General features: G+C 34.6%; 1 pseudogene; it reads right to left on the bottom strand.

The window, feature by feature from the left end:
* LOC144253086 (kinetochore protein NDC80 homolog) overlaps window positions 1-18,401 on the bottom strand; it is a 42,745-nt pseudogene extending 24,344 nt beyond the window's left edge.
* Between the last annotated feature and the right edge of the window lie 3,789 nt (window positions 18,402-22,190).

Genomic DNA, 22,190 nt, shown 5'->3' with positions numbered 1-22,190 from the left:
AATTCTCTTAATTATATGCTAATAAGGAACAGACTCTGTATTAATGTTAGAAATTATTGACTTAATTACATTACAAACATTATTAGAATAATAAATTAGTTATGGTTCCTTGTCATGATGGAGAACAAACAAAGGATAGTGACTAGTTTAGTTTGTATAGAGCAAATTAAACATACATAATCACAGTCATTTGGAAAAAAACTGATTTAGCAAATTCTTGGGATAATTACAAGCCTTGACTTGACAGATGATCAATACTCCATAGACTGAGTTAAATCAAAATTCCTGAGGATTAACTATATAATTTCTGCATGGTACAGACTCAACTTATAAAGTCCTAAAATAAAATACAAGAAGGCCAATTTCTGAGAAAGTAATGGATAATTTTTCATGTATTTACTTTTAAACTGTAGCCCAACAGTTTTGTGATTTGTAGATACCTTCCTTTGCTCTCCTTCTAGATGCTATCAAATACCTGTGCCACACTATTTGCCAACTTCACAATTAAGATGGATATGTGTTTATGAAAACAAAGATAGGGAGACTCAGGATACAAACAAGGTTTCTTTAGTTGTGCTTTTTCTTCTTGAGAATTGTAGTATTTGCATATTTTCAGATTTAGCTGCTGAGCTGCTTTTGTTTGTAGCAATGGAGAGTAAGACAGAACACACTGAAACAGGCAGAGATCAAGAGTCTGGCTTATTAATTACAAAGCAGAATCGAAAAAATATAGAATAACACACACACACACACACACACACACACACACATATCAGGCAGCATGAGTTCTTAGGGTAGGTCCCTGTTGACTTTCGAGAGCTTGTGCTTAAAAAAGTGGAGGAGGTTGAATGATGGTGACACAAATATATGAAGTCCTAATCTCTGGAACTTGTACACATTACTTTATTTGGAAAAGGATTTTTGCAGATCTGATTAAGAATACTGGGACAAGCAGATAGCTCTGGATTATTTATGTGGGCTCTAAATATCACAAGCATCCTTGTGACATCAAAGCAGAGGGAGACTTCACACAGAAGAGAACTGAACATAGTGGCACAAGCATTTAATCCCAGTTCCTTGAGAGGCTTAGGTAGGAGGATAGCAAGTTTAAGGCCAGCCTAGGTAATCTGGCAACTCCATCTCATCATCTTAAAAAAAAATGACACACATGGAAGGCAATATAAAGATGAAGGCAGAGAATCAGAGAATGTAGTGATGTTTATACAAGCTTGGGAACACTGTCCAATACTAAAAGCTAGAGGAGGCAAGGAACAGATTCACACTAAGTCCTTGGGGGGAGGGTGGTGCTATTGGTTTTTGAACATACAACCTCAGTAACTACTATAGACTGAGTAAGTTTTTATTGTTTTAAACTACCAAGTTTGCAGTAATTTGTTACAGCAGCTTCAGAAAACAGAAAAGGCATTGGAAAATTGGTAACCAGCTATAAAAATTTACCATAGAAACAAAATAGATATAGATAACAAAGGTCTTGGCATATATTGGACAATACACATCTGAATGATTTCTTTCAGCATTTGCTGTGCTTACCTACTCTAGCAATTTCTTCATCGAGATCATTTAATTTCTGGTCCAGAATGGCTGAATGAGACTCCAAATTGCTCATGTATGCCTGATATTTCTGAACATCTGCTTGTAAGGAAGTTTTCAAATTCCTTAATGAATCTAGACGGTTCTTTAAGAGAAAATAATATTAAATTAGTTATTCTCATCAATAATCATTCCATACTTTATTTTAAAAGAAAACAATGTTATTAAATTCATCTTAGAGAAAGTTTAATCAGCATTCCCTTTCATTTTAGGAGGAATCAAATGAAAAAGCACTATATTATTATTACCTATATAAAGACATGGACTTTTCAATAAGTCAGTTTAGAATAGAAAAAAACAAAACAAAAAATCCCCACAAGGGCCAAAGAGGAAAAAAAAAAAACAAAACAATCATTTAAAATTGTTTATTTTATACAACAGCCTGGGTGCTTCGTTAGTAATACACAAAATCAAATTAAAATATCAGTATTCTAATTTAGTCTTTAGAAAACACTTAGGATTATATGTAATCAGATATATCACTATTCCTTTTTATAGTAATTATAAAACTCAGGGCTTTTTGTTAATATTGTTCCTTGGAGATATATACCATGAGGACTTTGTTCAAAAGCTATTTCTGGTCTTATGTAAAAAGGTAGAAACCTTTCATCATATTCTGAACACTGTTAGTCAAAGATTGATAGATCCCAAGGGGGGGGGGAAACTCCATAGATATCAAACATGTTTTCAATGGGAATTTATTCTATGTAATATTTAACTTTTAAGAAGCTTACTTTGTTAGCTCATTCAAAAAACTTTTTATAAAAACAGCCAGTATTCTCTAAGGAGACCAAGAATCTATAAGAGCTCTCAAGGAAGTACATAAACACATTTACTAACCGGCTCTTTTTCTCTCTCTTGTTCCAATATTGCAATCTGTTCATTCAATGCTTTGTTTTTCGATGCTAATTATTCCAGCTTGGAAGCATCTACATTATATAAATCCTCTGGAGACAAAACCCAAAAAACTTCATAAGACTCAGGCCACAATATTTTTTGCCTTCTATCTCTCTGGTCAAATCACAAAGTTTTTCCCAGGCTGGCCTTACACGTATAATCCTCCTGCTTCAGCCTCTGGGTAGGTCCAGTGGACAAGTTGTAGATGAACACAATATCTTTATTTTATTTACTTTTATGTGGGTGCTGAGGATCGCACCCAGTACCTCACATATGCTACACAAGTGCTCTACCACAATCCCAGCCCTGCACTATACTTTCTATTCCCCATACCCTAACTTGAATTTTTCTCCATAGCATTAATCACCACTTGATTTATAGTTGTTTATTTATTACTTCTCTTTCTATTAGAATGTAAGTTTATAGGGGCAAGAATTCTTTTAATCTCGTATTTATTACTGTATCCCCAGTGTCTAAATGATGCCTAACACATACTAGATATACAACAAAAATTTGAATGGGTAAATGAATGAATTAATTTATATGCTTAATTATATAGAGAAACATAAAATATCTCACTAGATGCATTCTGTATTAGATTACTAGGAACTTTCCTCTCTTAAAAAAAAAGTGTTATTTATCTTGCTTTCTTTCTCATGTGGTAAAGCTAAAATTGACCTGGTTACTCTTAAGGAATGTACATCTGCAGCATAACATCAGGGAATGTTTTTTTTTTTTTTAAATTTCATGCCATGAGTGGCGAGGTGATATTATCCTGTTTTGATTGACTCGATTGTTTTTGAAGGAACAGCTTCATATATCTTAATCTATTTTACCTTTCTCTGACATTTTGTATACATGGTAATTCTAACTTAAGGAACAATAAAATATAATGTCCCTGGATCATTTTAGAGTTAGCCAGTAAATATATTGGGCTGTCACCAGATTATACTGAATACAAAAATATTTTTTATTTAGAAATACAATGATCTGTTAACTTTCTACGAATTTAAAATGAGACTTTAGGTCTTTTGACTAATTAAGTTTTCAAATAGTAAAGCAAGGACATTCTCTCTGTTTAGAGAAATAACATTTATTAATTACTTTCAATGCTGCTGGTTGTGTTTGGTATTATACTGCCATCTAATCCTGCAAAGCTTTGTCAGAGTGATGAAGATTTTTGTTGAGTGCACAGTCACTAAGAAACTTTAGGACTGACATCAACACCAGTATTCTGTACTCCACTACTACTTTTCTCTACCAAAGAAAAAATCTGCAGGCATCTGTATGCATTTAAAGTACAGAGCTCTTATGAATATTAGATATGGCAAAATAAACTACCATACCAAGAGCAGAGGTAAATGACTGAAGACAAACACACTGGATATGAGAATACTTACTCAGCTTTGACTGCAACTCTTCATTCATCTCTTCAAAGCTGTCAGCACCATTCATGAAACTCTCATAGCATTTTATGGTGTAGTCCAAAAATAACTGGTTGGGTAAAGCAGATTTTAAAAATAAAGTCATAATTCTGTTAGTTTGTTCCACATTTCTAAATAAAAATTTATTTTGAATAAAAAATGTCAGAAACACTGAGTAGTTATATAAATGTGTACGATTAAGAGACAGAAACCTATATGCTATACATTCTCAGCATGCTACATCTAAATGTAGTATTAGATTACTAGGAACATTCCTCTCTTAAAAAAAGTGTGTCATTTATCTTGCTTCCTTTCCCATATGGTAAAGCTGAAATTGACCTGGTTACTCTTCAGGAATGTACATCAACAGCAGAACATAAGGGAATGTTTTTTTACATTTCATGTCATGACTGGCCAGGTATAAATAAGAAGTATAAATATGTATTTCCTATTTTAAAATATCTTCAGAATTTCAAGCTCAAAAAACAAGGAAACTTGCTATAATCACATTGCAACTTCCAGCTCAAAAACAGCCTGGTAAGTAGAGATCTAAACAGTAGAGCATCAAAATTTTTAATATTTATCCAAGAGAAAGTAACACTCTATTTTGTTATCATCGGGTATTTTGGTTCCTGAGAATGAGTATTTTTATTAGAAAGCAAAGCAATTCCCTTTGTGCTAATTCTTTGCTTACAAGCAATTTTCTCATTACTTGGTTGCTATGGACGGAGTACCTTAAATAGATAGTACAAGTATTCCTATAACTGGACAGACTTACCACTGATGATAAAATAATATATTTTCATTCGACTTCAAATCAGTCTCTTGTGATTTTTAGTAATAGTGAATAAGTTTCCCTAAGCTTATTCAATTTTAATCTTACAGATTAAAAAAAATGAGTTTACAGACCCACAAAGCTGAGGATCAGAATCTGGTGAATTTAATACAGTGAAAACTCTTTATAATTAAAAATAGCACTTTATAGATTCCAAAGTGTTTCTCCGTATTTAATCATTTGAAATAATAGCTCTGATGGAAAGAATAACTTTTAATGGTTTAAACCTTTTGGATGAATGTCAAGAAATTTAACAGTTAATAGGTGGTAATTATATTTGGGTGAAACTGAGGTACAACTAAATGTAGCTGAGAACATATGTTGCAATGTGGGAGAACTCTCTCTAGGGTAAGATCAAAGGCTTTCAAGAAGCAGTTCCAGCTGGGATCACTGCTGATGTACTAAAGGACATGCATATTCTTGCTCAAAAAGCGGGCAGTAATACCACATCAGTTGATATATCTCTGAACTATTGACCAGGCGGTAATAAAAGATGAGAATGGAATTATTTTCACTCTCTTTTGGTGATAAAGGCTCCAAAGATTGAAGGTTAAAATTAGAGATAGAAAGCTTTTCTTCCAGGGGCCCGTGTGGTAATTGATCTTTTATGTATGCTGGGAACACAAGTGCATAATCTCAACATTTAAAAGTTATTCCTTGGATCTAGTATTTATTCCATTTGGATATATAGATTGGCATATTTTAGGAAATGGAGGAGGGGAGGCTTGTCACACAGCTTAGGTTTCAGTAAAATATATAGTTGTATAAAAAAAAGTATATAGTTCTATAAAAAAATGCATGGTAACTCTAAGTGACAATATGCCTAAACTAAAAAGTCAGAACAAAATAAAGAACCTATGTGTAATATTCTAAGATTCAATTTGTTATCCTTTGTATTAACAACTACATTAAAATATCATTAATATTTTCATTCTATAAGAGGAGGAAAAGAAATCTTATATAACATAAAACATCTTATCTTATTATGCATAATTCCATCTTCAGTTTCTTCTCCCCATGGCTGTACATCATCAAATAAAGGTGAGCTTTCTTTCATGGCAGTTTGTATCTAGTTAGCAAATAAACAGCATAGTAAGTTGATTGTCTAGATGTGAAAAACATGGCTTTCATGTTTGTCAATTTTTAGGGTAGGGTGGTTCTAGGGATTGAATCCAGAGGCTCTTTACCATGAAACTATATTCCTAGTCCTTTTTTATTTTTTTTAAGATAGGATCCCATGAAGTTACTTATGGCCTCATGGAGTTCCTAAGGCAGGCATCAAACTTGTGATCCTCCTGCCTGAGCCTCTTGAGCTGCTGAAATTACAGGTGTGTTCCAATGATCCTGGCTCAATTTTTTAATAGTTTTTTTTTTGTAGGTGGACACAATACCTTTCGTTTTATTTTTTCTGTGGTGCCAGGTATAAAACCCAGTGCCTCATATATACTATACAAGTGTCCTACCATTAATTCGCCACCCTCGCCCCTGAAATTTGTTTTTTAGTGTCATTTTTAGAAGCTTTTAATTGTATGACTGAAAGTTTGTTTTCCTGGGATGTTATATTGAATCTTAAAACATGATCCTTAAAATTTTAGTAAAAAAAAAAATCCCTTAAAATTTTGGAAAAAAGTGCTCCATATTTAGTTCTTCTCCATAGAGAAAAACATGTGACCCTTACACAGCTATTAATCTATTGAGAATTTACACAATTTAATGTAACTCTAAGAATTCAAATCAGAACTGCCATAGAAAAGATGAACTAATAATTATTTCTTCTGAGTTCAATTTTGGTAAATCTCATGTATAAATATGAACTTTAAATTGAATTTTACAAAATAAAATTTCAGAAATACTAAAGTTATTGAAATTTGAAAGTAATAAATGAAAGTGGTTTTTGGTGGGAAATTTTCTTTTCCTGGGACTTATATACAGGATTTTGGAAAGACATTGTTCTTAGCCCAGAGTTGCCTGTCCTTCTACCCTTTCCCTAATCTCAAGGCACTGAAGACTTTCTGTATGTCTAGGGTGGATGCAGGGAGCTCTATCAATTCATTTTTTGCCTTGTCTTTCATTCACAGGGCCTAAGGTGACAGTATGGTTTAATGAAGTCTGAGAGACATGTATGACAGAGCCCAAGAAAACAATAGAAGTTTAATGTCAAATGTCCTTGTGAAAACTGTTACTACTCTGCAAGGTTCAAGGAGAGCCATACACAGAGATAGACAGATTCTCCAGGAACTATAGAAGCCTCAACTGCAAGGATTGAGAGTTTTAAAATGAGAAGACTTGGTTGAAATAGTTGGAACTTAAAATTGTACAGAGATAAAAAGGAATATAGCTAGGCATGATGGTACACACCTGCAATCTCAGCAATTTGGGAGGATAAAGGAGAATAATTATGAAATCCAAGGCCAGCATAGGCAACTTAGTGAGACCCTATCTCAAAATAAAAAAATAAAACAGCTGGGATGTGACCCAGTGCTAACACATAACATTTTATTGTTTAATAGAAATTTTCCTAAGTTCAAGTTCAGTCTCCAGTACAGCAAATACACTTGAGGCATTTTTTTTTCAGCTAAAGATTACATTTTTGCAAAATACTACCACTTCTCAAGATTGTGAAACTTCAGGCAGAAAGCATGCAGAGGAATATGAGATAAGTCAGGCTCTGCCCCCTTGATCATTAAACAAAGGCTACCAGGGAACTCTAGGGGCACATACAACCCTCCTATTCATGGTCATCAGTAGAGGAGATGGGGGACTTTTTAAACTACTGCCACTCAAACTGATTATGTGCCAAGCTCTGAAAGGAGGCATAGAGAGAATGAAAGGAGAAACCAAACTTTATGAAATATTAACAAGCAATTTGGGAGTGTAGCAAAAGAATAATAAACAATGATCAAACAGAGGCTATTAGGAAATCAGGTCAAGAGGAAAAGCATACTCTCAATAGATCCTGCAAAAGCATACAACACCCTTTACCCATTCCTGATTAAAGCAGATGAACTTCAACATGAAAAACATTATCTCTATCTTAATACATTAAAACTAAATAATAAAACTGAAGGAGCAAAAGAGATAGGAAAAAAGAGATTGACTACTTTTCCACATGATTATGCTGAATATTGTCAAGATAGAAATCCTCTCCCCCCAATATATCTATGAATTCAATGTGATGTCAATGGGGAGCAAAAGCAAAATGGCTTTAAAAGTGAGGATCTGAGAATAGCTAGATAACTTGTGAAAAGCAAAAAAAAACCTGCCTCTACTATATAAAATATGTTAGAAAACAAAGCAATTGGAATGCCCATGTTGCAGGGATAGGAGAAAAGAAAAAACGGATCTAAGAATACATTAAGAACAGTTCCAAATTGTTGGGAAACAATAGGTTGGTTATTCAGTAAATGTTACTAAGATATATGAGTGAGTTATTTAAAAAAAATGCTTTCTCTTTCTTAAGCTAAAATAAATTTCAGAGGTATAAATGTTTCAAACAACACAAAGCTGGGTGCATCGGCATACACCTGGAGTCTAGCTATCTGGAAGGCTGATCAAATGAGCTCTGGATTTTGAAATAAGACTGGGCAACACAGTGAGACCTTGTCTCAAAAAAGAAGAAAAAAAAAAACACAATCACCAAAAAACAAAAAAAATGAAGAAAAACACAAATAAGCCATAAAATACTAGGAAAAATAACTGGAGGAATTAAAACTAACAAACAAACAAACAAAAACAAAACAAACCAACAAAAAAACACCAGGGAATAAAGGAGACCTTCCCAGGTGTGAATAAAATTTCTAAGATTAAATGGGAAAGACAATTAGAACAAGAAACCTATAGTGTCTCATGGATTATATGTTGTTGCAGTGTTCAATTTTATCACACTGAGAAAAGCAAGATAGGAAAGAGGGGATTCCAACCTAAATAATAGGCTTGGAGGCATCTCAAGAGATCTCTTTTTCTAGCTGGATGCAGTATCTGTAATCCCAGCAACTCAGGAGGCTAGGTGGGAGGATCACAAATTGGAGTCCAGCCTGGGCAATTTATCAAGACTGTTTCAAAATAAGTTATAAAAAGGGCTGAGAATGAAGCTCAGTGCTCTAATGATTGCCTGGAATGTGTGAGGCCCTAGATGGACATCCTAGGACTGTACAAAAAAGAGGTCTCTCTCTGACCAGTCATAGCAGTTCCTGTACATCTGGAGGTGTTATCTCACAAACACATAACAAAATACTAAGATGCTTAGGCGAATAAGGTTAGTATTCCAGTGCTAATAGGGATATCTGATAGCAAGAATGCAGAGGTGATTACCATGTCCATGGAGTATGTGAGACAAGTTAAATGTCTAAATGTTATATATAAAGTTCAGTAATTTGTGCTTTATTAATGGACTCTGGTATTGGATTTATATATATATATATATATATATATATATATATATATATATATATATATATATATATTTTTTTTTTTTTTTTTTGACAACTGCTGATGCTCCATGTACTAGCATGGTTCTTGGGTCAAAATCCATCCACCCACTGCCTACTTACATTTACTTAAGGGCTTTTGATGACCAAGAAAATGTCAGGGGGCCATACTGGTTTTAAAAATTATATTGCTAAGTAGGACAGGAAACTCAGAAGCTACAAAAGGAAGAGACTACATTAGACTAGATGAAAATTCATAATTCAGAATAGTCAAAACATGGTACATAAAATCAAAAGGAAAAACCAGGGCATAATATAGACAGGGGCTAATTTCTTTATATGTTGTTATTTTTTTTTTTTTGTAGTGCTAGGGATGGAAGCAAGGGTCTCATGTATGCTAGGCAAGTGGTCTACCACTGAGCTATACTTTCAGCCCTAAATTAATTATTTTTTAACTAGACAATGGCAATCTTGGGTTGGATATAGCTCAATGATAGACAGTTTACCTAACAATCACCTGGAATTGATCCATAACACAGTTAAAACAAATGACAACAACAAAAACAAATAAAATAGCACAAAATGCAAATGTGAAAATATTATTTACCTTTTTTTTTTTGCTTGTTATGTTGCCAACTATTAAAAACAATGCGGCTGGGAGTATAGATTGGTTGCAGAGTGCTTGCCTAGCGTGTGTGAGGTTTTGATTTGTTTAATATTGACAATTGTCTGTATGGAGGAACCCTAAAAAGGGAAATTAAAGTAATAGCTGGGTATAGTGGGGAGAACTTGTAGTCCCAGCTTCTTTGCCAACATGAACTTTATCTCCCTCACCTCTCATGACATATGTTGATAGTCTCAGGAACTTAAATGTACTTTGAAAAATGAAAACTTTGAAGCAGACTTGAGATAAGTGGCAAAAGCAAGACTGGGAGAGAAATAGGAGTACCTTTTAGAGAAAAAGCCCAAACTTTCCTATGTGTACATTTAAAAGGTGAAACCAAATACCTTGATGCAGTCTATTAGCCAAACCAAGGCTGCTACAATGTGAGGCCAGGTATGAGGGGCTCCCACTGTGTACATGGAACTTTTGGATAGTGCAAAAGGATACCTGCAGGGGGAGAAAAAAATCTCATATTAATATGGTAAAAATAATGGGCAAATTAAGCAAGAAGTTATGTTTTTAAAATTCCCCATATTCTATTATTTTAACTTGTTTAGAAAATATTTTGTTGTGTTTCTGTGCTAGTCATCTAACTCTCAAAATGATTTTGTGTATTTTTGGTTTCTTCTCTGCAGATTAATTTGTATCTACAAACCCTTAACATGTGGAATTTGATTTATAATCAATATGTTGGAGTCCTATCAAAAGATCTTTTGTTTCCCTAAATTCAATAAACCACCTGTAAGAACTACTCATCCCCAAAACCAACACTGTGCTTACTCTATTTAGCCATTTCCAAATTCATATTCACTCCATTAGACCTCAATGATGTTGTTTTTGTTTCCATAAAATCTGTGGTAACCAGGGCTGAGGTTATGGCTCAGCAGTAGAGCACTCGCTTAGCATGTACAAGGTGCTGGATTCGATTCTCAGCACTACATAAAAATAAATTAAACTAAATGTATTGTGTTCAACTACAACTAAATAAAATATTTATTAAATAAAAACCTGTGGTAACCAGCCTGTACTTTCTACCCCATCACTTCGGCAGTTTAGGGCTTCATGCTCTATCACATGTAGTTCTGTACTAACTTACTGCTATGGTGTGAATGTTCATCTCCCAGAATTTATGGATTGGAAACTTAATCCATAAAGTCAGATGTTAATGATACTCAGAGGTGGCACTTTTGGGAGGTGACTTACAGAGCCCACATGAATGGATTAATCCATCTAGAGGAATATTATTGAAGGAGTGGCTTTAATATAAAAGTCAGATCTCTCTGACACATTTGTATTGTTTTGCCATGTGATACCCTCTTCCATGTCTTGATCCAGCCCTCACAAGGTGCAGAGCAGATGCTGATACCATGCTTTTGGGTTTTCTAACCCCCTAGACCATAAGCTAAATAAATGCCTGTTCTTTATAAGTTACTTTGTTTCAGTATTTGTTATACAGTACAAACACAAAACAGACTAATATATCCACAGTATAATTCCTCTTCTATTCATTCTATATGTACTGTTCACAATAATCATTTTAAAACATGTAACTTTTCTAACTCAAATATTAAATTTATTGAATTTGGTTTTTAGGTTCCAATAATTTCCCCAGACTAAGAAATATAATGTTCATACCCAAGGTTTTTAAAGATTTTTGGAACCTCTTCTTCAAACTTTGTATCAGGAAGTTCATATGAAGGGCACAGGAAGCCATAAAGAAATTTGGTGTGTTGTGAGTCTCCATATTTTCATTCACAATTTCAAACCATATTTTAACTTAGGTCATCATTCCAAGACACTGTTTTCATTTTTTCTGTCCAAAAACATTTCGACACTTGTCTCCAAGTTTTTGCAAGTTGCCCTAAGATTCAGCATTGCCTGAAATATTTCTGAAGCTTTCTCAGTGCTTCCCACAGTATTCCTAGGCTATTCTAAACAACTTAACCTATGATCTGAGCCAGAAAATTGATTGGTGAAAGGGGGATACAAGCTATCTTGCAGGCCATTGTTACAAGTAGTTCTACTTCCAGATGAACAGCCCCATCCTATAACCCGGTAAAGTTTCAGTGTGTTAATGTCAGTTAAAAAAAAGGCACTCTTTAAAAATACTGTACATACCCATTTACAAAATTATGGTGGGGGGGAGTTGCATTTGGAGTATCTTCCATTTTACAAAGAGTACATTTTTTAACCATGAAATTTTGTATTTAACATGTAGTGAATACAACTCTTTTTGACATTAATCTTGGATTTATTTCCCCACTTAGGGTATAAAACCAATGACTCCTTACCAATTTTAATTATCTCATAAGTACTTGGAGTGCTGATGGATACACAAAATACATCTATTATTGACTTTTCACCCAAATTGTTTCTTTAGAGAAATCTAAGAGAACTATAAATGTTCTTACTTCGATAACTCAATGACAAATGACAGATAGTTACTAGCTAAAGAAACTAGATATAACAGGTGGGTAAGATAACCAAAAGGGAGAGATTTGTCCAAACATAAATGCTATTTCATACTCCCCCAAAAAAGTTTATTTTTACATTGTATTTTGTTTTGCAAACTGACAAAAGAACTGGCAGGTCTCAGGAAGGTTTTGTGTTGCACCCAAGTTTGGGGGCAAGAATTTTAAAGGGATCAGTGAATCAGATGTAATATAGGCTCTGTTGGAGCCACCCAATCCGTTTTGATGACAGTCAGTATTTCCACTTATAAAAAAGCTGCATTGGCATTTCCATCAGCTCAAAAGAACTTTATTCCTGTTTTCATTCTGACATACTTATTATGACTTTATTCACTAAGCAAAAGGAATTATGGGAAATGGAAACTTGATGTCATGTTTTTATTAAGGAGCCATGAGCATATCTTCAGTGAGAAACTAAAGAAACAAGCAGAGTTGTATGTTTTCCTTTCAGGTGGGAAAGAAAAAAAAAATTAAAAAGGCCTCATTCATTCCATCTAATACTGTGATTTAGTTAACTTGGAAAACAAAGTAGCATAAAATGAGAAGGCTTATGTCCAAAATAGATTTTTATATTTTAAACAAGTAATGCAATGATTTTATGAATTTAACAACAACAACAGGAAAAAATAAAATAAAAAAAACCTCTGCAGATTTATTCTCTGAAGGCATGAGAAGAGGAAAGGCCAGTTAAGAAAGGAATGTTAAAAATCTGGATTTTTTTTGCCTTCTTTAGAGTTGTAAGTTGAGAGAATGGAATGTTTGCATTTCAAAACAAGGTACCCATCTTCAAATCTAAGTGGCAATACTTAGTCATAAACTATATTGTCCCTTTCTTTATAATAGACATTTTCTTGCAACCTGCTGGTAAATTAAACATTTTATAAACCAAATGTTTTCATGGTAAATTTTATGCTGTTAGTGATACTCTATTTAATTATGTTGTGAAATGTCAACTTCACCTTTTAAATATCTTGGCTTAATATCTCCATTAAGCAGATCTTCACCTTCATTCACATAATTTGCTAGAGAAATGCTTAAGTAATATCATGAGGTCCTTGATGTGTAAGATGCTTGTTAAATGCACATTTATACCCAGTTCTCACAGCTCCTACCATATATGTGCATGGGAGGAAGTGGAAAGCCAGGCTGCCCACAAATAAGAAGTACTATTAATATCTCTTTACGTTTTAGTTCAGAGGTCTTAATTTTTATAAATCTAATTTATTCTAAATGGAATTGACCTATATTTAGTTTGCTAATGTGTTTAAAATTAAGATAGTGTTACACATGTCTCTCCTTTTTGAGTTTCTACTTTGAGCTTAGTAAAATTTTCTTCAGAGAAAGTCATAAGCCCTTGAGTATGAGTGTGTCATCATGAACTGAGAGATCTGCCATAGCATGAAGTTACTTTGAAAGTGTTAAAAAGAAGGTTGACCTCATTATTTTTGTAAAAATTCACCAAATATCAAGGGAGTCAAAACCGCCTAGAAAAACAATAAGGTATGCTGCAAAGTTGCTTGTTTTAAAGTCTAAAATCTAGTACATGAAAGAATTATCAAAAGGTAGTGGGTGCATATAAAATAGGCTGTTAAGAAAAATGGCTTTGAACCTGAAAAAAGAATGTCATTCATTAGAAACCAAAACTTACGACAGAATGTCTACATATGGCCATTATGATAGGAAAGTTAAATATAGAATGGCTCTTTTATAAAAAAAAATTAAAATTGAGTTTATGACTACAATCTTAAAATAAGATGGCTATGTGACATAAATTTAAAGGAGCATCTTTTCCCTTGTAGATTAAACTTAAAATAGCCTCATACTGGTTTTCTAACCAGGTATCTCCCAAGGAACTTGGTAGGTTTTCAGCTCATCTTCCCTATAGTGGAAGTGTCCTCACAGGTCAATGTCTGGGAAAACGTAAACCGTATCCTTAGGTGTCTAGAAGCATAATTTTATTTTCCAGAGTTATGTCTGCTTTTGTCTTCCTTTTAAAACAATTCTTAAGAACTCTTAGATAAGTGTGTTCCAAAGGAGTTTGAATTTTACCTTTTCTATTTGACATCTACTATGTTTAAAGGCTTTGAGACATGGAATTTGGAACTGGAAATATGGGTAGTATCATTTGATCTTCAGGGATGTGAATCTATCGTGGTACATTAGTGCTGACATGACTGAAATCTACTTCATGCAAAAAAAATCTGATTGGTCTATAGTGTGGTTCAAACAGAATAACTGGGGTTGCTTTTGCATTTTGTAATGGCATGTGTATTTTATCAAAAGAAAAGCACCTAGATTATAAATTGCAGTTAATTAATGCCTGTGTAATTTTTTAACCTACTGAAAGGAAGAGTGACAATTGAATAATTACTATTGAATAATTACTGTTGCCCTTTGGTGTACAATTACCTGGGATGTGAAATATACTAAAAACAACTTTATTTCTAAAGGTTTTCTCATGTGCTTTTTGTCCCAGAACAACCATTGCATTCTTTATAAGGCCTGCTCTGAAACCACAGAGCAAACAAAAATCCAGCTTTAAATGGAGCTATTTGCTCAGGGACTTGCTAGGATATGGAATTTTGGATTATGGGGTATGCAGATTTTCAGTGCTGCAAAAAAGATATTAACAGAATAGGCCTCTTGCAAGGTTTCCTTCTTCTACAGCTAAAGAAATGAAGATCCAAAGCATTTCAGAGATTATTCAGTATCATTGGAACCAGAAACAGAACTAAGTATACTGGTTTGTTCTTCACTCAGCTTGTTCACTTTTTTCCCACTAAACAGGAATGAAATGATAAAAATCTCTATCAATACAACTTCTTCCTATTTATTAAAAAAAAACAGCATGAGGAAAAGACTAACAGTAAACAAAGACAAATGGGGGGAGAGAAAGGGAGAGAGAGAAGGGAAAGCATATGGAAATGGTAGGAGACCTTCAATGATACACAAAATTATAAGAGGTTATGAGGGGCAAGGGGGAGGGGAAAAATGGGGAAGAGAATTGAACAACAGCAGAGGAGGTAGAGAGGGAAGATAGGAGGGGAGGGGAGGGGGGATAGTAGGGGATAGGAAAGGTAGCAGAATACTACAGTCACTAATATGCCATTATGTAAAAATGTGAGTATGTAACAGATGTGATTCTGCAATCTGTATTTGGGGTAAAAATGGGAGTTCAAAACCCAATTGAGTCAAATGTATGAAAGATGATATATCATGAGCTCTGTAATGTTTGAACAATCAATAAAAAAAAAAAACTAAAACAGACTAGTTGAAGATGTGGTTCAACTGAGTATAAAATGAGAGTGGCTTATTTAAGATTATTTGTAAAATACATGAGATTAGAGTTGGCCTTTATATGGGCACCTTTTTTAGTATCTTTTAGCATTTATAAATGATTCATCTCATGAGATAGTGAGGTTACTTTTGTACTGTACTCCAAATTAAAGTGCATATTTAGTGCCCTTGGTGGCTGGACTATAATTTACCCAAGGCGTGACTGTTACATAATGAATCTGATTTTTCTGTGTGATTTGTGAAATCAGTCTCATTCCCTTATAATCACATTATGCATATTATATTGTGCATTTAAATATAATTCCTGTGTTTAAAAAGTGCCCCTAATAGTTTTTCCTTATATTAATAGGTCAAACCCATGGGAAGAGGGAAAATAGAAATGCCAAGCTATAAAAACTATAATGGAACTTAATTTTTTGCTCTTAATCCTGCTGTCTGATATGTATCTCTCTCTCTCTCTCTCTCTCTCTCTCTCTCTCTCTCTCTCTCTCTCTCTCTCTCACACACACACACACACACACACACAGCCCTTAAATTCTGTGAACCACTTTGGGTGCATCTATTTTTAGACCTAAATTTTGTGTACATGTTGCCATTTTTTTATTTAGTCTAATGGATTTCAGTCTACCTGAAGATTTTCTTTGTCCATAATATCCTGTAGTCCATAAAAATTCCCCCACAAATATAATGTGTCCTAAAAACTCTGTGCCAAACAAATCTTCCTAGAACAAAATACTTCCTAGGTACTCACCATTAAGGAAAGCATGGAGTGAGGAACAGTTGTGCTGACTCAGCATCTCCTTTTCCCTAAGTTCTTATACCTCTTTAAATGGACTCTCACTGCCTAACTTATGTGCCCCTGTTCATGCTGAAGCTGCTACCTTTCACCTGTTCACTACTGGGACATGTCAAAAGCCATTTCTGGTGCATCTTGTTAGTCTCTTCTTCCCTTTAAGCTTAATTGTCAACTACCTTGGTTTTGCCCATTTGTTATATTTTGTTTGATTTACTCTTACCTATGGAAGTTATTTCACCCTAAACATAAACCCTTTGGAGATTAGGCTATATCCATCTCCACATTCACCTTAAAAATAGTTTAGGAATCATTTGGGTAATTTTCATTGAGTGTGGGCAGTTCAACAAATATGGAATACATTCTTGGTCTTGAAATTTAGTGGGTAATCCCCCCAGAATTCACCTCAAAATTTGGACAACAGTTCCACCCACTACTTCTGGTGTGCTTAGGTAACTCACATTATACACATTTTTTCTTCTTACATGGAAAGGTGGAGAAACATTATATGAACACACACAAAAGGTATGTATACTTGGATCATTGCAGATGATGTCCAAATGAGAGACTTTATTCCTCACATTCTCAACTATGAACTCCTGACTTAGAAACAGTTGTCATGAGAGTGATTGTTAATTACTTATTCTGTTCAGGGTGTGGGGCTATTTACTTCACTTTTATTAGATGAACTCATATATGTATACTGATGTTAATAGAATGTCATTCACAACTGCTGTTGGATCTAAGGAAGTAGGATGAATCTCTACCTTTGTCCTTTGTTTCCTCATGTTATGTGTTGGCAAGTACACGTTCTCATTGAAGCAGGGCTGTGATTGATGCTTGAGTCTCTGAGCCCATGAGTTTCTTTTAAAGCCTGTTTTTATTAAACCCAATTCGTGGAATGTTGAATGCATATATCAGTGAACAATGGCATAACACTAGACCATTGTTTTTTGCCTGTTTATTACTACTGAGGAGCTGGTTGGAATTTGTTCACATTCCAGTGTTGCATGAGAGGTAGTGTGGCACACAGCCATAGCCCAGATTCTGGGTGCTCTGTTGCAACTCAGCCATGGCTAGATGTTATGGTTGCTGGCCCAGTGACTAGATCACAGGCATAACAACATTTTATTTGCTGCCTCTTACTTAATTTTTAGAAAAGGACACACTTTGCTACACACCCCTGTATGCATTTAGTGATTTGTATCACTTATTTCTAGTCAAACTAGCTGATAAATACAAAGAAGGCCGAGTTTCTTTTATTCATTCTCTGGGCTAAGAATGTCAACTCTGATCATCCATTGAATATCCCTGCCATGTAAAATACAGAAAGAAATAACATAGGGAGAATTAAGGAAAGGTAACTTTAGCCATAAATTCTGTAAAAGATAATAAACTTAAAGATCCTTCTCTGGACAGCTGATTTCATCTTCTGCATAGATTTTTTTTTAGGTTTTCTTGAGTCCTCTCCTTTTCTCTTCCCTCTCATTTACTGTGTAATATTTCAGATCCACAGACAATGATCTGAAGCAGGAACCATATGGCTTGTTGGAAGAATCACTAGAAAATGAGCTAGAAGAAGAAAGGAGGATGAGGCTTTAGGACAGGGGCTTATCTAAGGGTTCTGTTCTGTGTGTTATGGGATCCAACTTATAATTTTTAAAGGCTACCACACCTTTCCTGAAGAGTAGAAACAAGGGACTAGGTAGAGGCTCTCCTGTGACTTAGCGGGATCATGACAGAGAGTAAGATGAGATGGTAGCTGTGCAAGTGTTGAGAAGTGGCCTTGTTGTGGTTATATTTGAAACTGGATCTGCAGAACTTGCAAATAGAATGAATATATTTGGAATAAGAAAAGTATCAAACCCCATTTTTAGATTCAGAGTCTGAACATTTGTGTGAAAGGTGAAACTGTCCACCATACCTGTGCAGTTGGTTTTGTTGGGGGGTGTGGAGGCTGAATCAAGAATTGGCCTTGCCATCTAGTCAGTTTGAGTTGCCTATTCTATATATCCAGGTGGAGATGTCAAGGAGGTAGTTGAAATTAGGAATCTGTATCTCAGTAGGAGGATCAAAATTTAAACACACATATTCAAGATTCTTATTGATAGCAGCTGATTAAAAAAAAAAACTTAGGGCTAGTTGCAGTTACTCAGGGTGAGAATATGAAGTGAGATCTAGGGTTAAATTCTGATGCACTGAAGGTAATTGGAGAAGGAACGTCATAGGAACAGGTGTTTAAGTCAGCTTTTTTGCTGCTGTGACTAAAAGACGTGCCAAGAACAATTTTAGAGAAAAAAAAAGGTTTATTTGTGGGCTACAGTTTCAGAAGTCTCAGTCCAGAGACAGCTGGCTCCATTTCATGGGGCTAGAGATGAGGCAGAACAACATGGTGGAAGAGTGTGGTGGAGGGAAGCAGCTCACAGGATAAAAAGGAAGGAGAGAGAGAGAGAGAGAGAGAGAGAGAGAGAGAGAGAGAGAGAGAGAGAGAGAGATTTCACTTCCCAGATATAAATATACCCTAAAGGTATACTCCCAGTGACCCACCTCTTCTAGCCACACCCTACCTGCCTTCATTTACCAATCAGTTAATCCCATCAGGAGGCTAATTCATTGATTGTGTTAAGGCTCTCATAACCTAAACATTTCTCCTCTGAACCTTCTTGCTTTGTTTCACTCGTGAGATTGCAGAAGGGTACACCTAGGAATTAATTTCATTTAGATTGTAGCTGATTGTTGATTTTGTTGGCTCTCCTTAGTACTCGTTTTTTTTTTTTTTAATGTATAATGATTTAAGAATTTCAGGCTCATTGTGAATGAGATTTTAGTTTCCAACTCTCCATTGTTACCTTGCACAAACCCCACCTCTTCCACAGCCCCAGCCTTATTCCTTGGAGTCCAGTGGCATCCAGGCTGCTGTATCCTCCTTCTTGTATCTTTCAAGGTCTGCAGAGGCAGAACTCTCAGGTGCCCCTGCTTGTTTCCTATCAAGTTGACAGTTTATGCTGGTTCATCTCTGATTTTCAGAGGTGTTTATTTTGCCCTCAAGTATGGCTAGTTAGTTTATTTCTTTCTTTTTATGCCCCTTTTAATTTATTATTATTGCTGTGCATTGGGACCCACTCTGCCATGTCTTCCTATCAGAAACTCTTAATACCTTGAATTTATAGACAATAAAAATCACACTTAATAATTCTTTCATCATTCCTATTTAGGTGTGACTTTTATTGTCTATAAATTCGAGGTATTAAGAGTTTCTGATAGGAAGGCATGGCAGAGTGGGTCCCAATGCACAGCAATAATAATTAGAGTTTTTTTTTTTAGTCACTGTACCAATTAATAAATTATTATTATTATTGTTTTTCTTCACCTATATATTTCTGCAAGTTAAATGTCTTCTGTAAGTTAGTTTAATATTTCAACCAGAAAAGATTTTTAGTTTATTATCTTAAATTAGTGTTGTGGGACTTTTAGGCAAAAAAGGTGCAATTCAGAGCAGTCAGCTTATTTTATCTACTTATCAAGACAAGATAAGGATATTTTAGTTTTACTCAATTTATTGTAGCTAATACATAAAGATTGGGTAATGGTAAATTGGAAGCATGTGCCCAGAATACTTGTCTTAACATCCTTTTAGTTAACACCATGAAAATTCCTTTAGTAAGTGCTTGTATATTTACACAGGGTAAATTAAATGTGAGAAATCCTTATCTCTGAAACATGTAAAGATACCTTGACCCCTCCTAAGTACTCCTAAAAGATGAGCTAAGTACCACAGGGGCATCTGGGGAGAGTTGGGGAAGGATTAATTCTCCTAGGCAGAGCACCCGTGCTCCTCAGATGTTTTCCAGATAAATCACATGGTGTGGAGCTGCAGCATACTTGAGATGGCTGTAAAGTTACTGTGTGACGATTAATCCCATTCACTTTGATATAATTAATGAGAATGGTGAAATAGAAGTGCAATTTCATCTCCAGGAGGAAATGTTGCCCCATTAATGAGGGTAAGGCTTATTACTATCAGTTGAAGCAGCAGATTTTTGAAACAGCAGCTATTGAAACTGCTGAGTTGGTGTATTCTCAGAGGTAGATGTTTCTTTCTGGCAGTGACAGAAGGAGGGAATTTTGAAGGGGAGTTTTTGCTGCTTGCCTCCTCCACACACACCTTTTCCCCCCTTAAACCAGTTATTACTCATGTGAAGCATTTATGTGTGTGTATGTGTGTAAAATCCTTAAATTTTCCTTTATTGCTCTTATGGTAATGCACTAAAAATATTATATATTTCTTAAAATGTACTGTGGGGATTACTGCCCTTGTTTTTAGACCCATTCTGTCATGCCATGCTATCAGAACGTCTTTAGATCTTTAGTTTTGGATTTTTTTAAATCACTTTAATAGTTCTTTTATCACTACTGCTTAGGTGTTCATGTGCAGTTTTCTTTCAGTCATTGTCCTGTTGTATATTAAACTGGAATGAGTTGAACTGGGGCTCAGAAATGCTATCTCTTTAAGTTACTAGAACACTATCTTTTGCTATTAGAACTGCTTTCTTGGGTTCATGCAGTAATTCTTCAAAAAGTTGGAAAACATCTGGAAGTGGTGGCACAAACCTGTAATCCCAGCAGTGTGGAGGCCAAGGCAGGAGGATCACAAGTTCAAAGCCAGCCTCAGCAAAAGCAAGGTGCCAAACAACTCATTGAGACCCTGTCTCTGAATAAAACATAAAATAGGGCTGGAGATGTGGCTCAGTGGTCGAATGCCTCTGAATTTAATTACCAAAAACAAAAAAAAAAAAGTTGGAATATTGGTAAGGTGCCCTGCATTGAATCGTTAGTACCAAAAAAAAAAAAAAAAAAAAAGAAAAAGAAAAAAAGTTTGGAAAGTAGTGAATTTAGAGACAATCACAAAATGATATATTGAGTTTTTCAAGTTATATAATGATGTTTCCAAGTTATATAATGATGTTTCCTAAATACTAATCTATTATTAGTATTCTTGCATTAATGAATGTACATGAGAATGTATTAATTTTTATTCGTACTTTAGGGATTTTATGAAATTGTTTCAAATAACTTCGTTGCCTTTATAAAAGAAATTGTAACATTGCTGAATTTTTAATGGAATTCTTCATATATGAATACTTAATACACATCATGTTGCTAATGTTAAAAAGTGTAGGCAGCCTTTAGAAATAACAGTTTGTGTTACTTTGATTAAATGTTTATAGTTTGTTTTCTGTTAAAAGTCCAACTTGGCTGCTTAGGAAGTACTTCCCAGCACTTAGTGATGCAACCATTTGGTGGATTGGCAGTTAAAAAATGGAAGTCAGCTTTGAAACTGTGAGTTATATATTATTATGACAGTTTTTTTAGGAATTATATATACATTGCTATTCATATTTGATCATGATCTTTTTCTGCTACTAGCAAGTAAAGGAATAAACATTTATTAAATTGTTGGGTTTAGAATAAAGTCTTATACTTTTAAAACTATTACCAGGAAATGACTTTGTATAAAGTAGTTTAATAGTTTATTGGACTTTAATTTCAGTTAATGCAATATCACATAATCCCAGTAGGGCCAATTTGTTTAATGAGCAGTATGTTCCTTGTACCTCTTTCTTTTTTTCAAGAAACAGGTAACATCCCTTTTTTACCTTTAAGGTATCTGTAGTGCATTTTGAGCATTTTGAGGCCACAATTTTTAACTCAGTTGAGACAGGTTTATTTTACTTGCCCCCTCCCCTTTCTTACTGGCATTTTGGGAAACT

The sequence above is a fragment of the Urocitellus parryii genome, unplaced genomic scaffold (assembly GCF_045843805.1).
Source record: "Urocitellus parryii isolate mUroPar1 unplaced genomic scaffold, mUroPar1.hap1 Scaffold_91, whole genome shotgun sequence".
NCBI classification, from domain to species: domain Eukaryota; kingdom Metazoa; phylum Chordata; class Mammalia; order Rodentia; family Sciuridae; genus Urocitellus; species Urocitellus parryii.
Note: the sequence above shows the minus strand (reverse complement) of the source record. Positions and strands in the feature narration are given on the sequence as shown.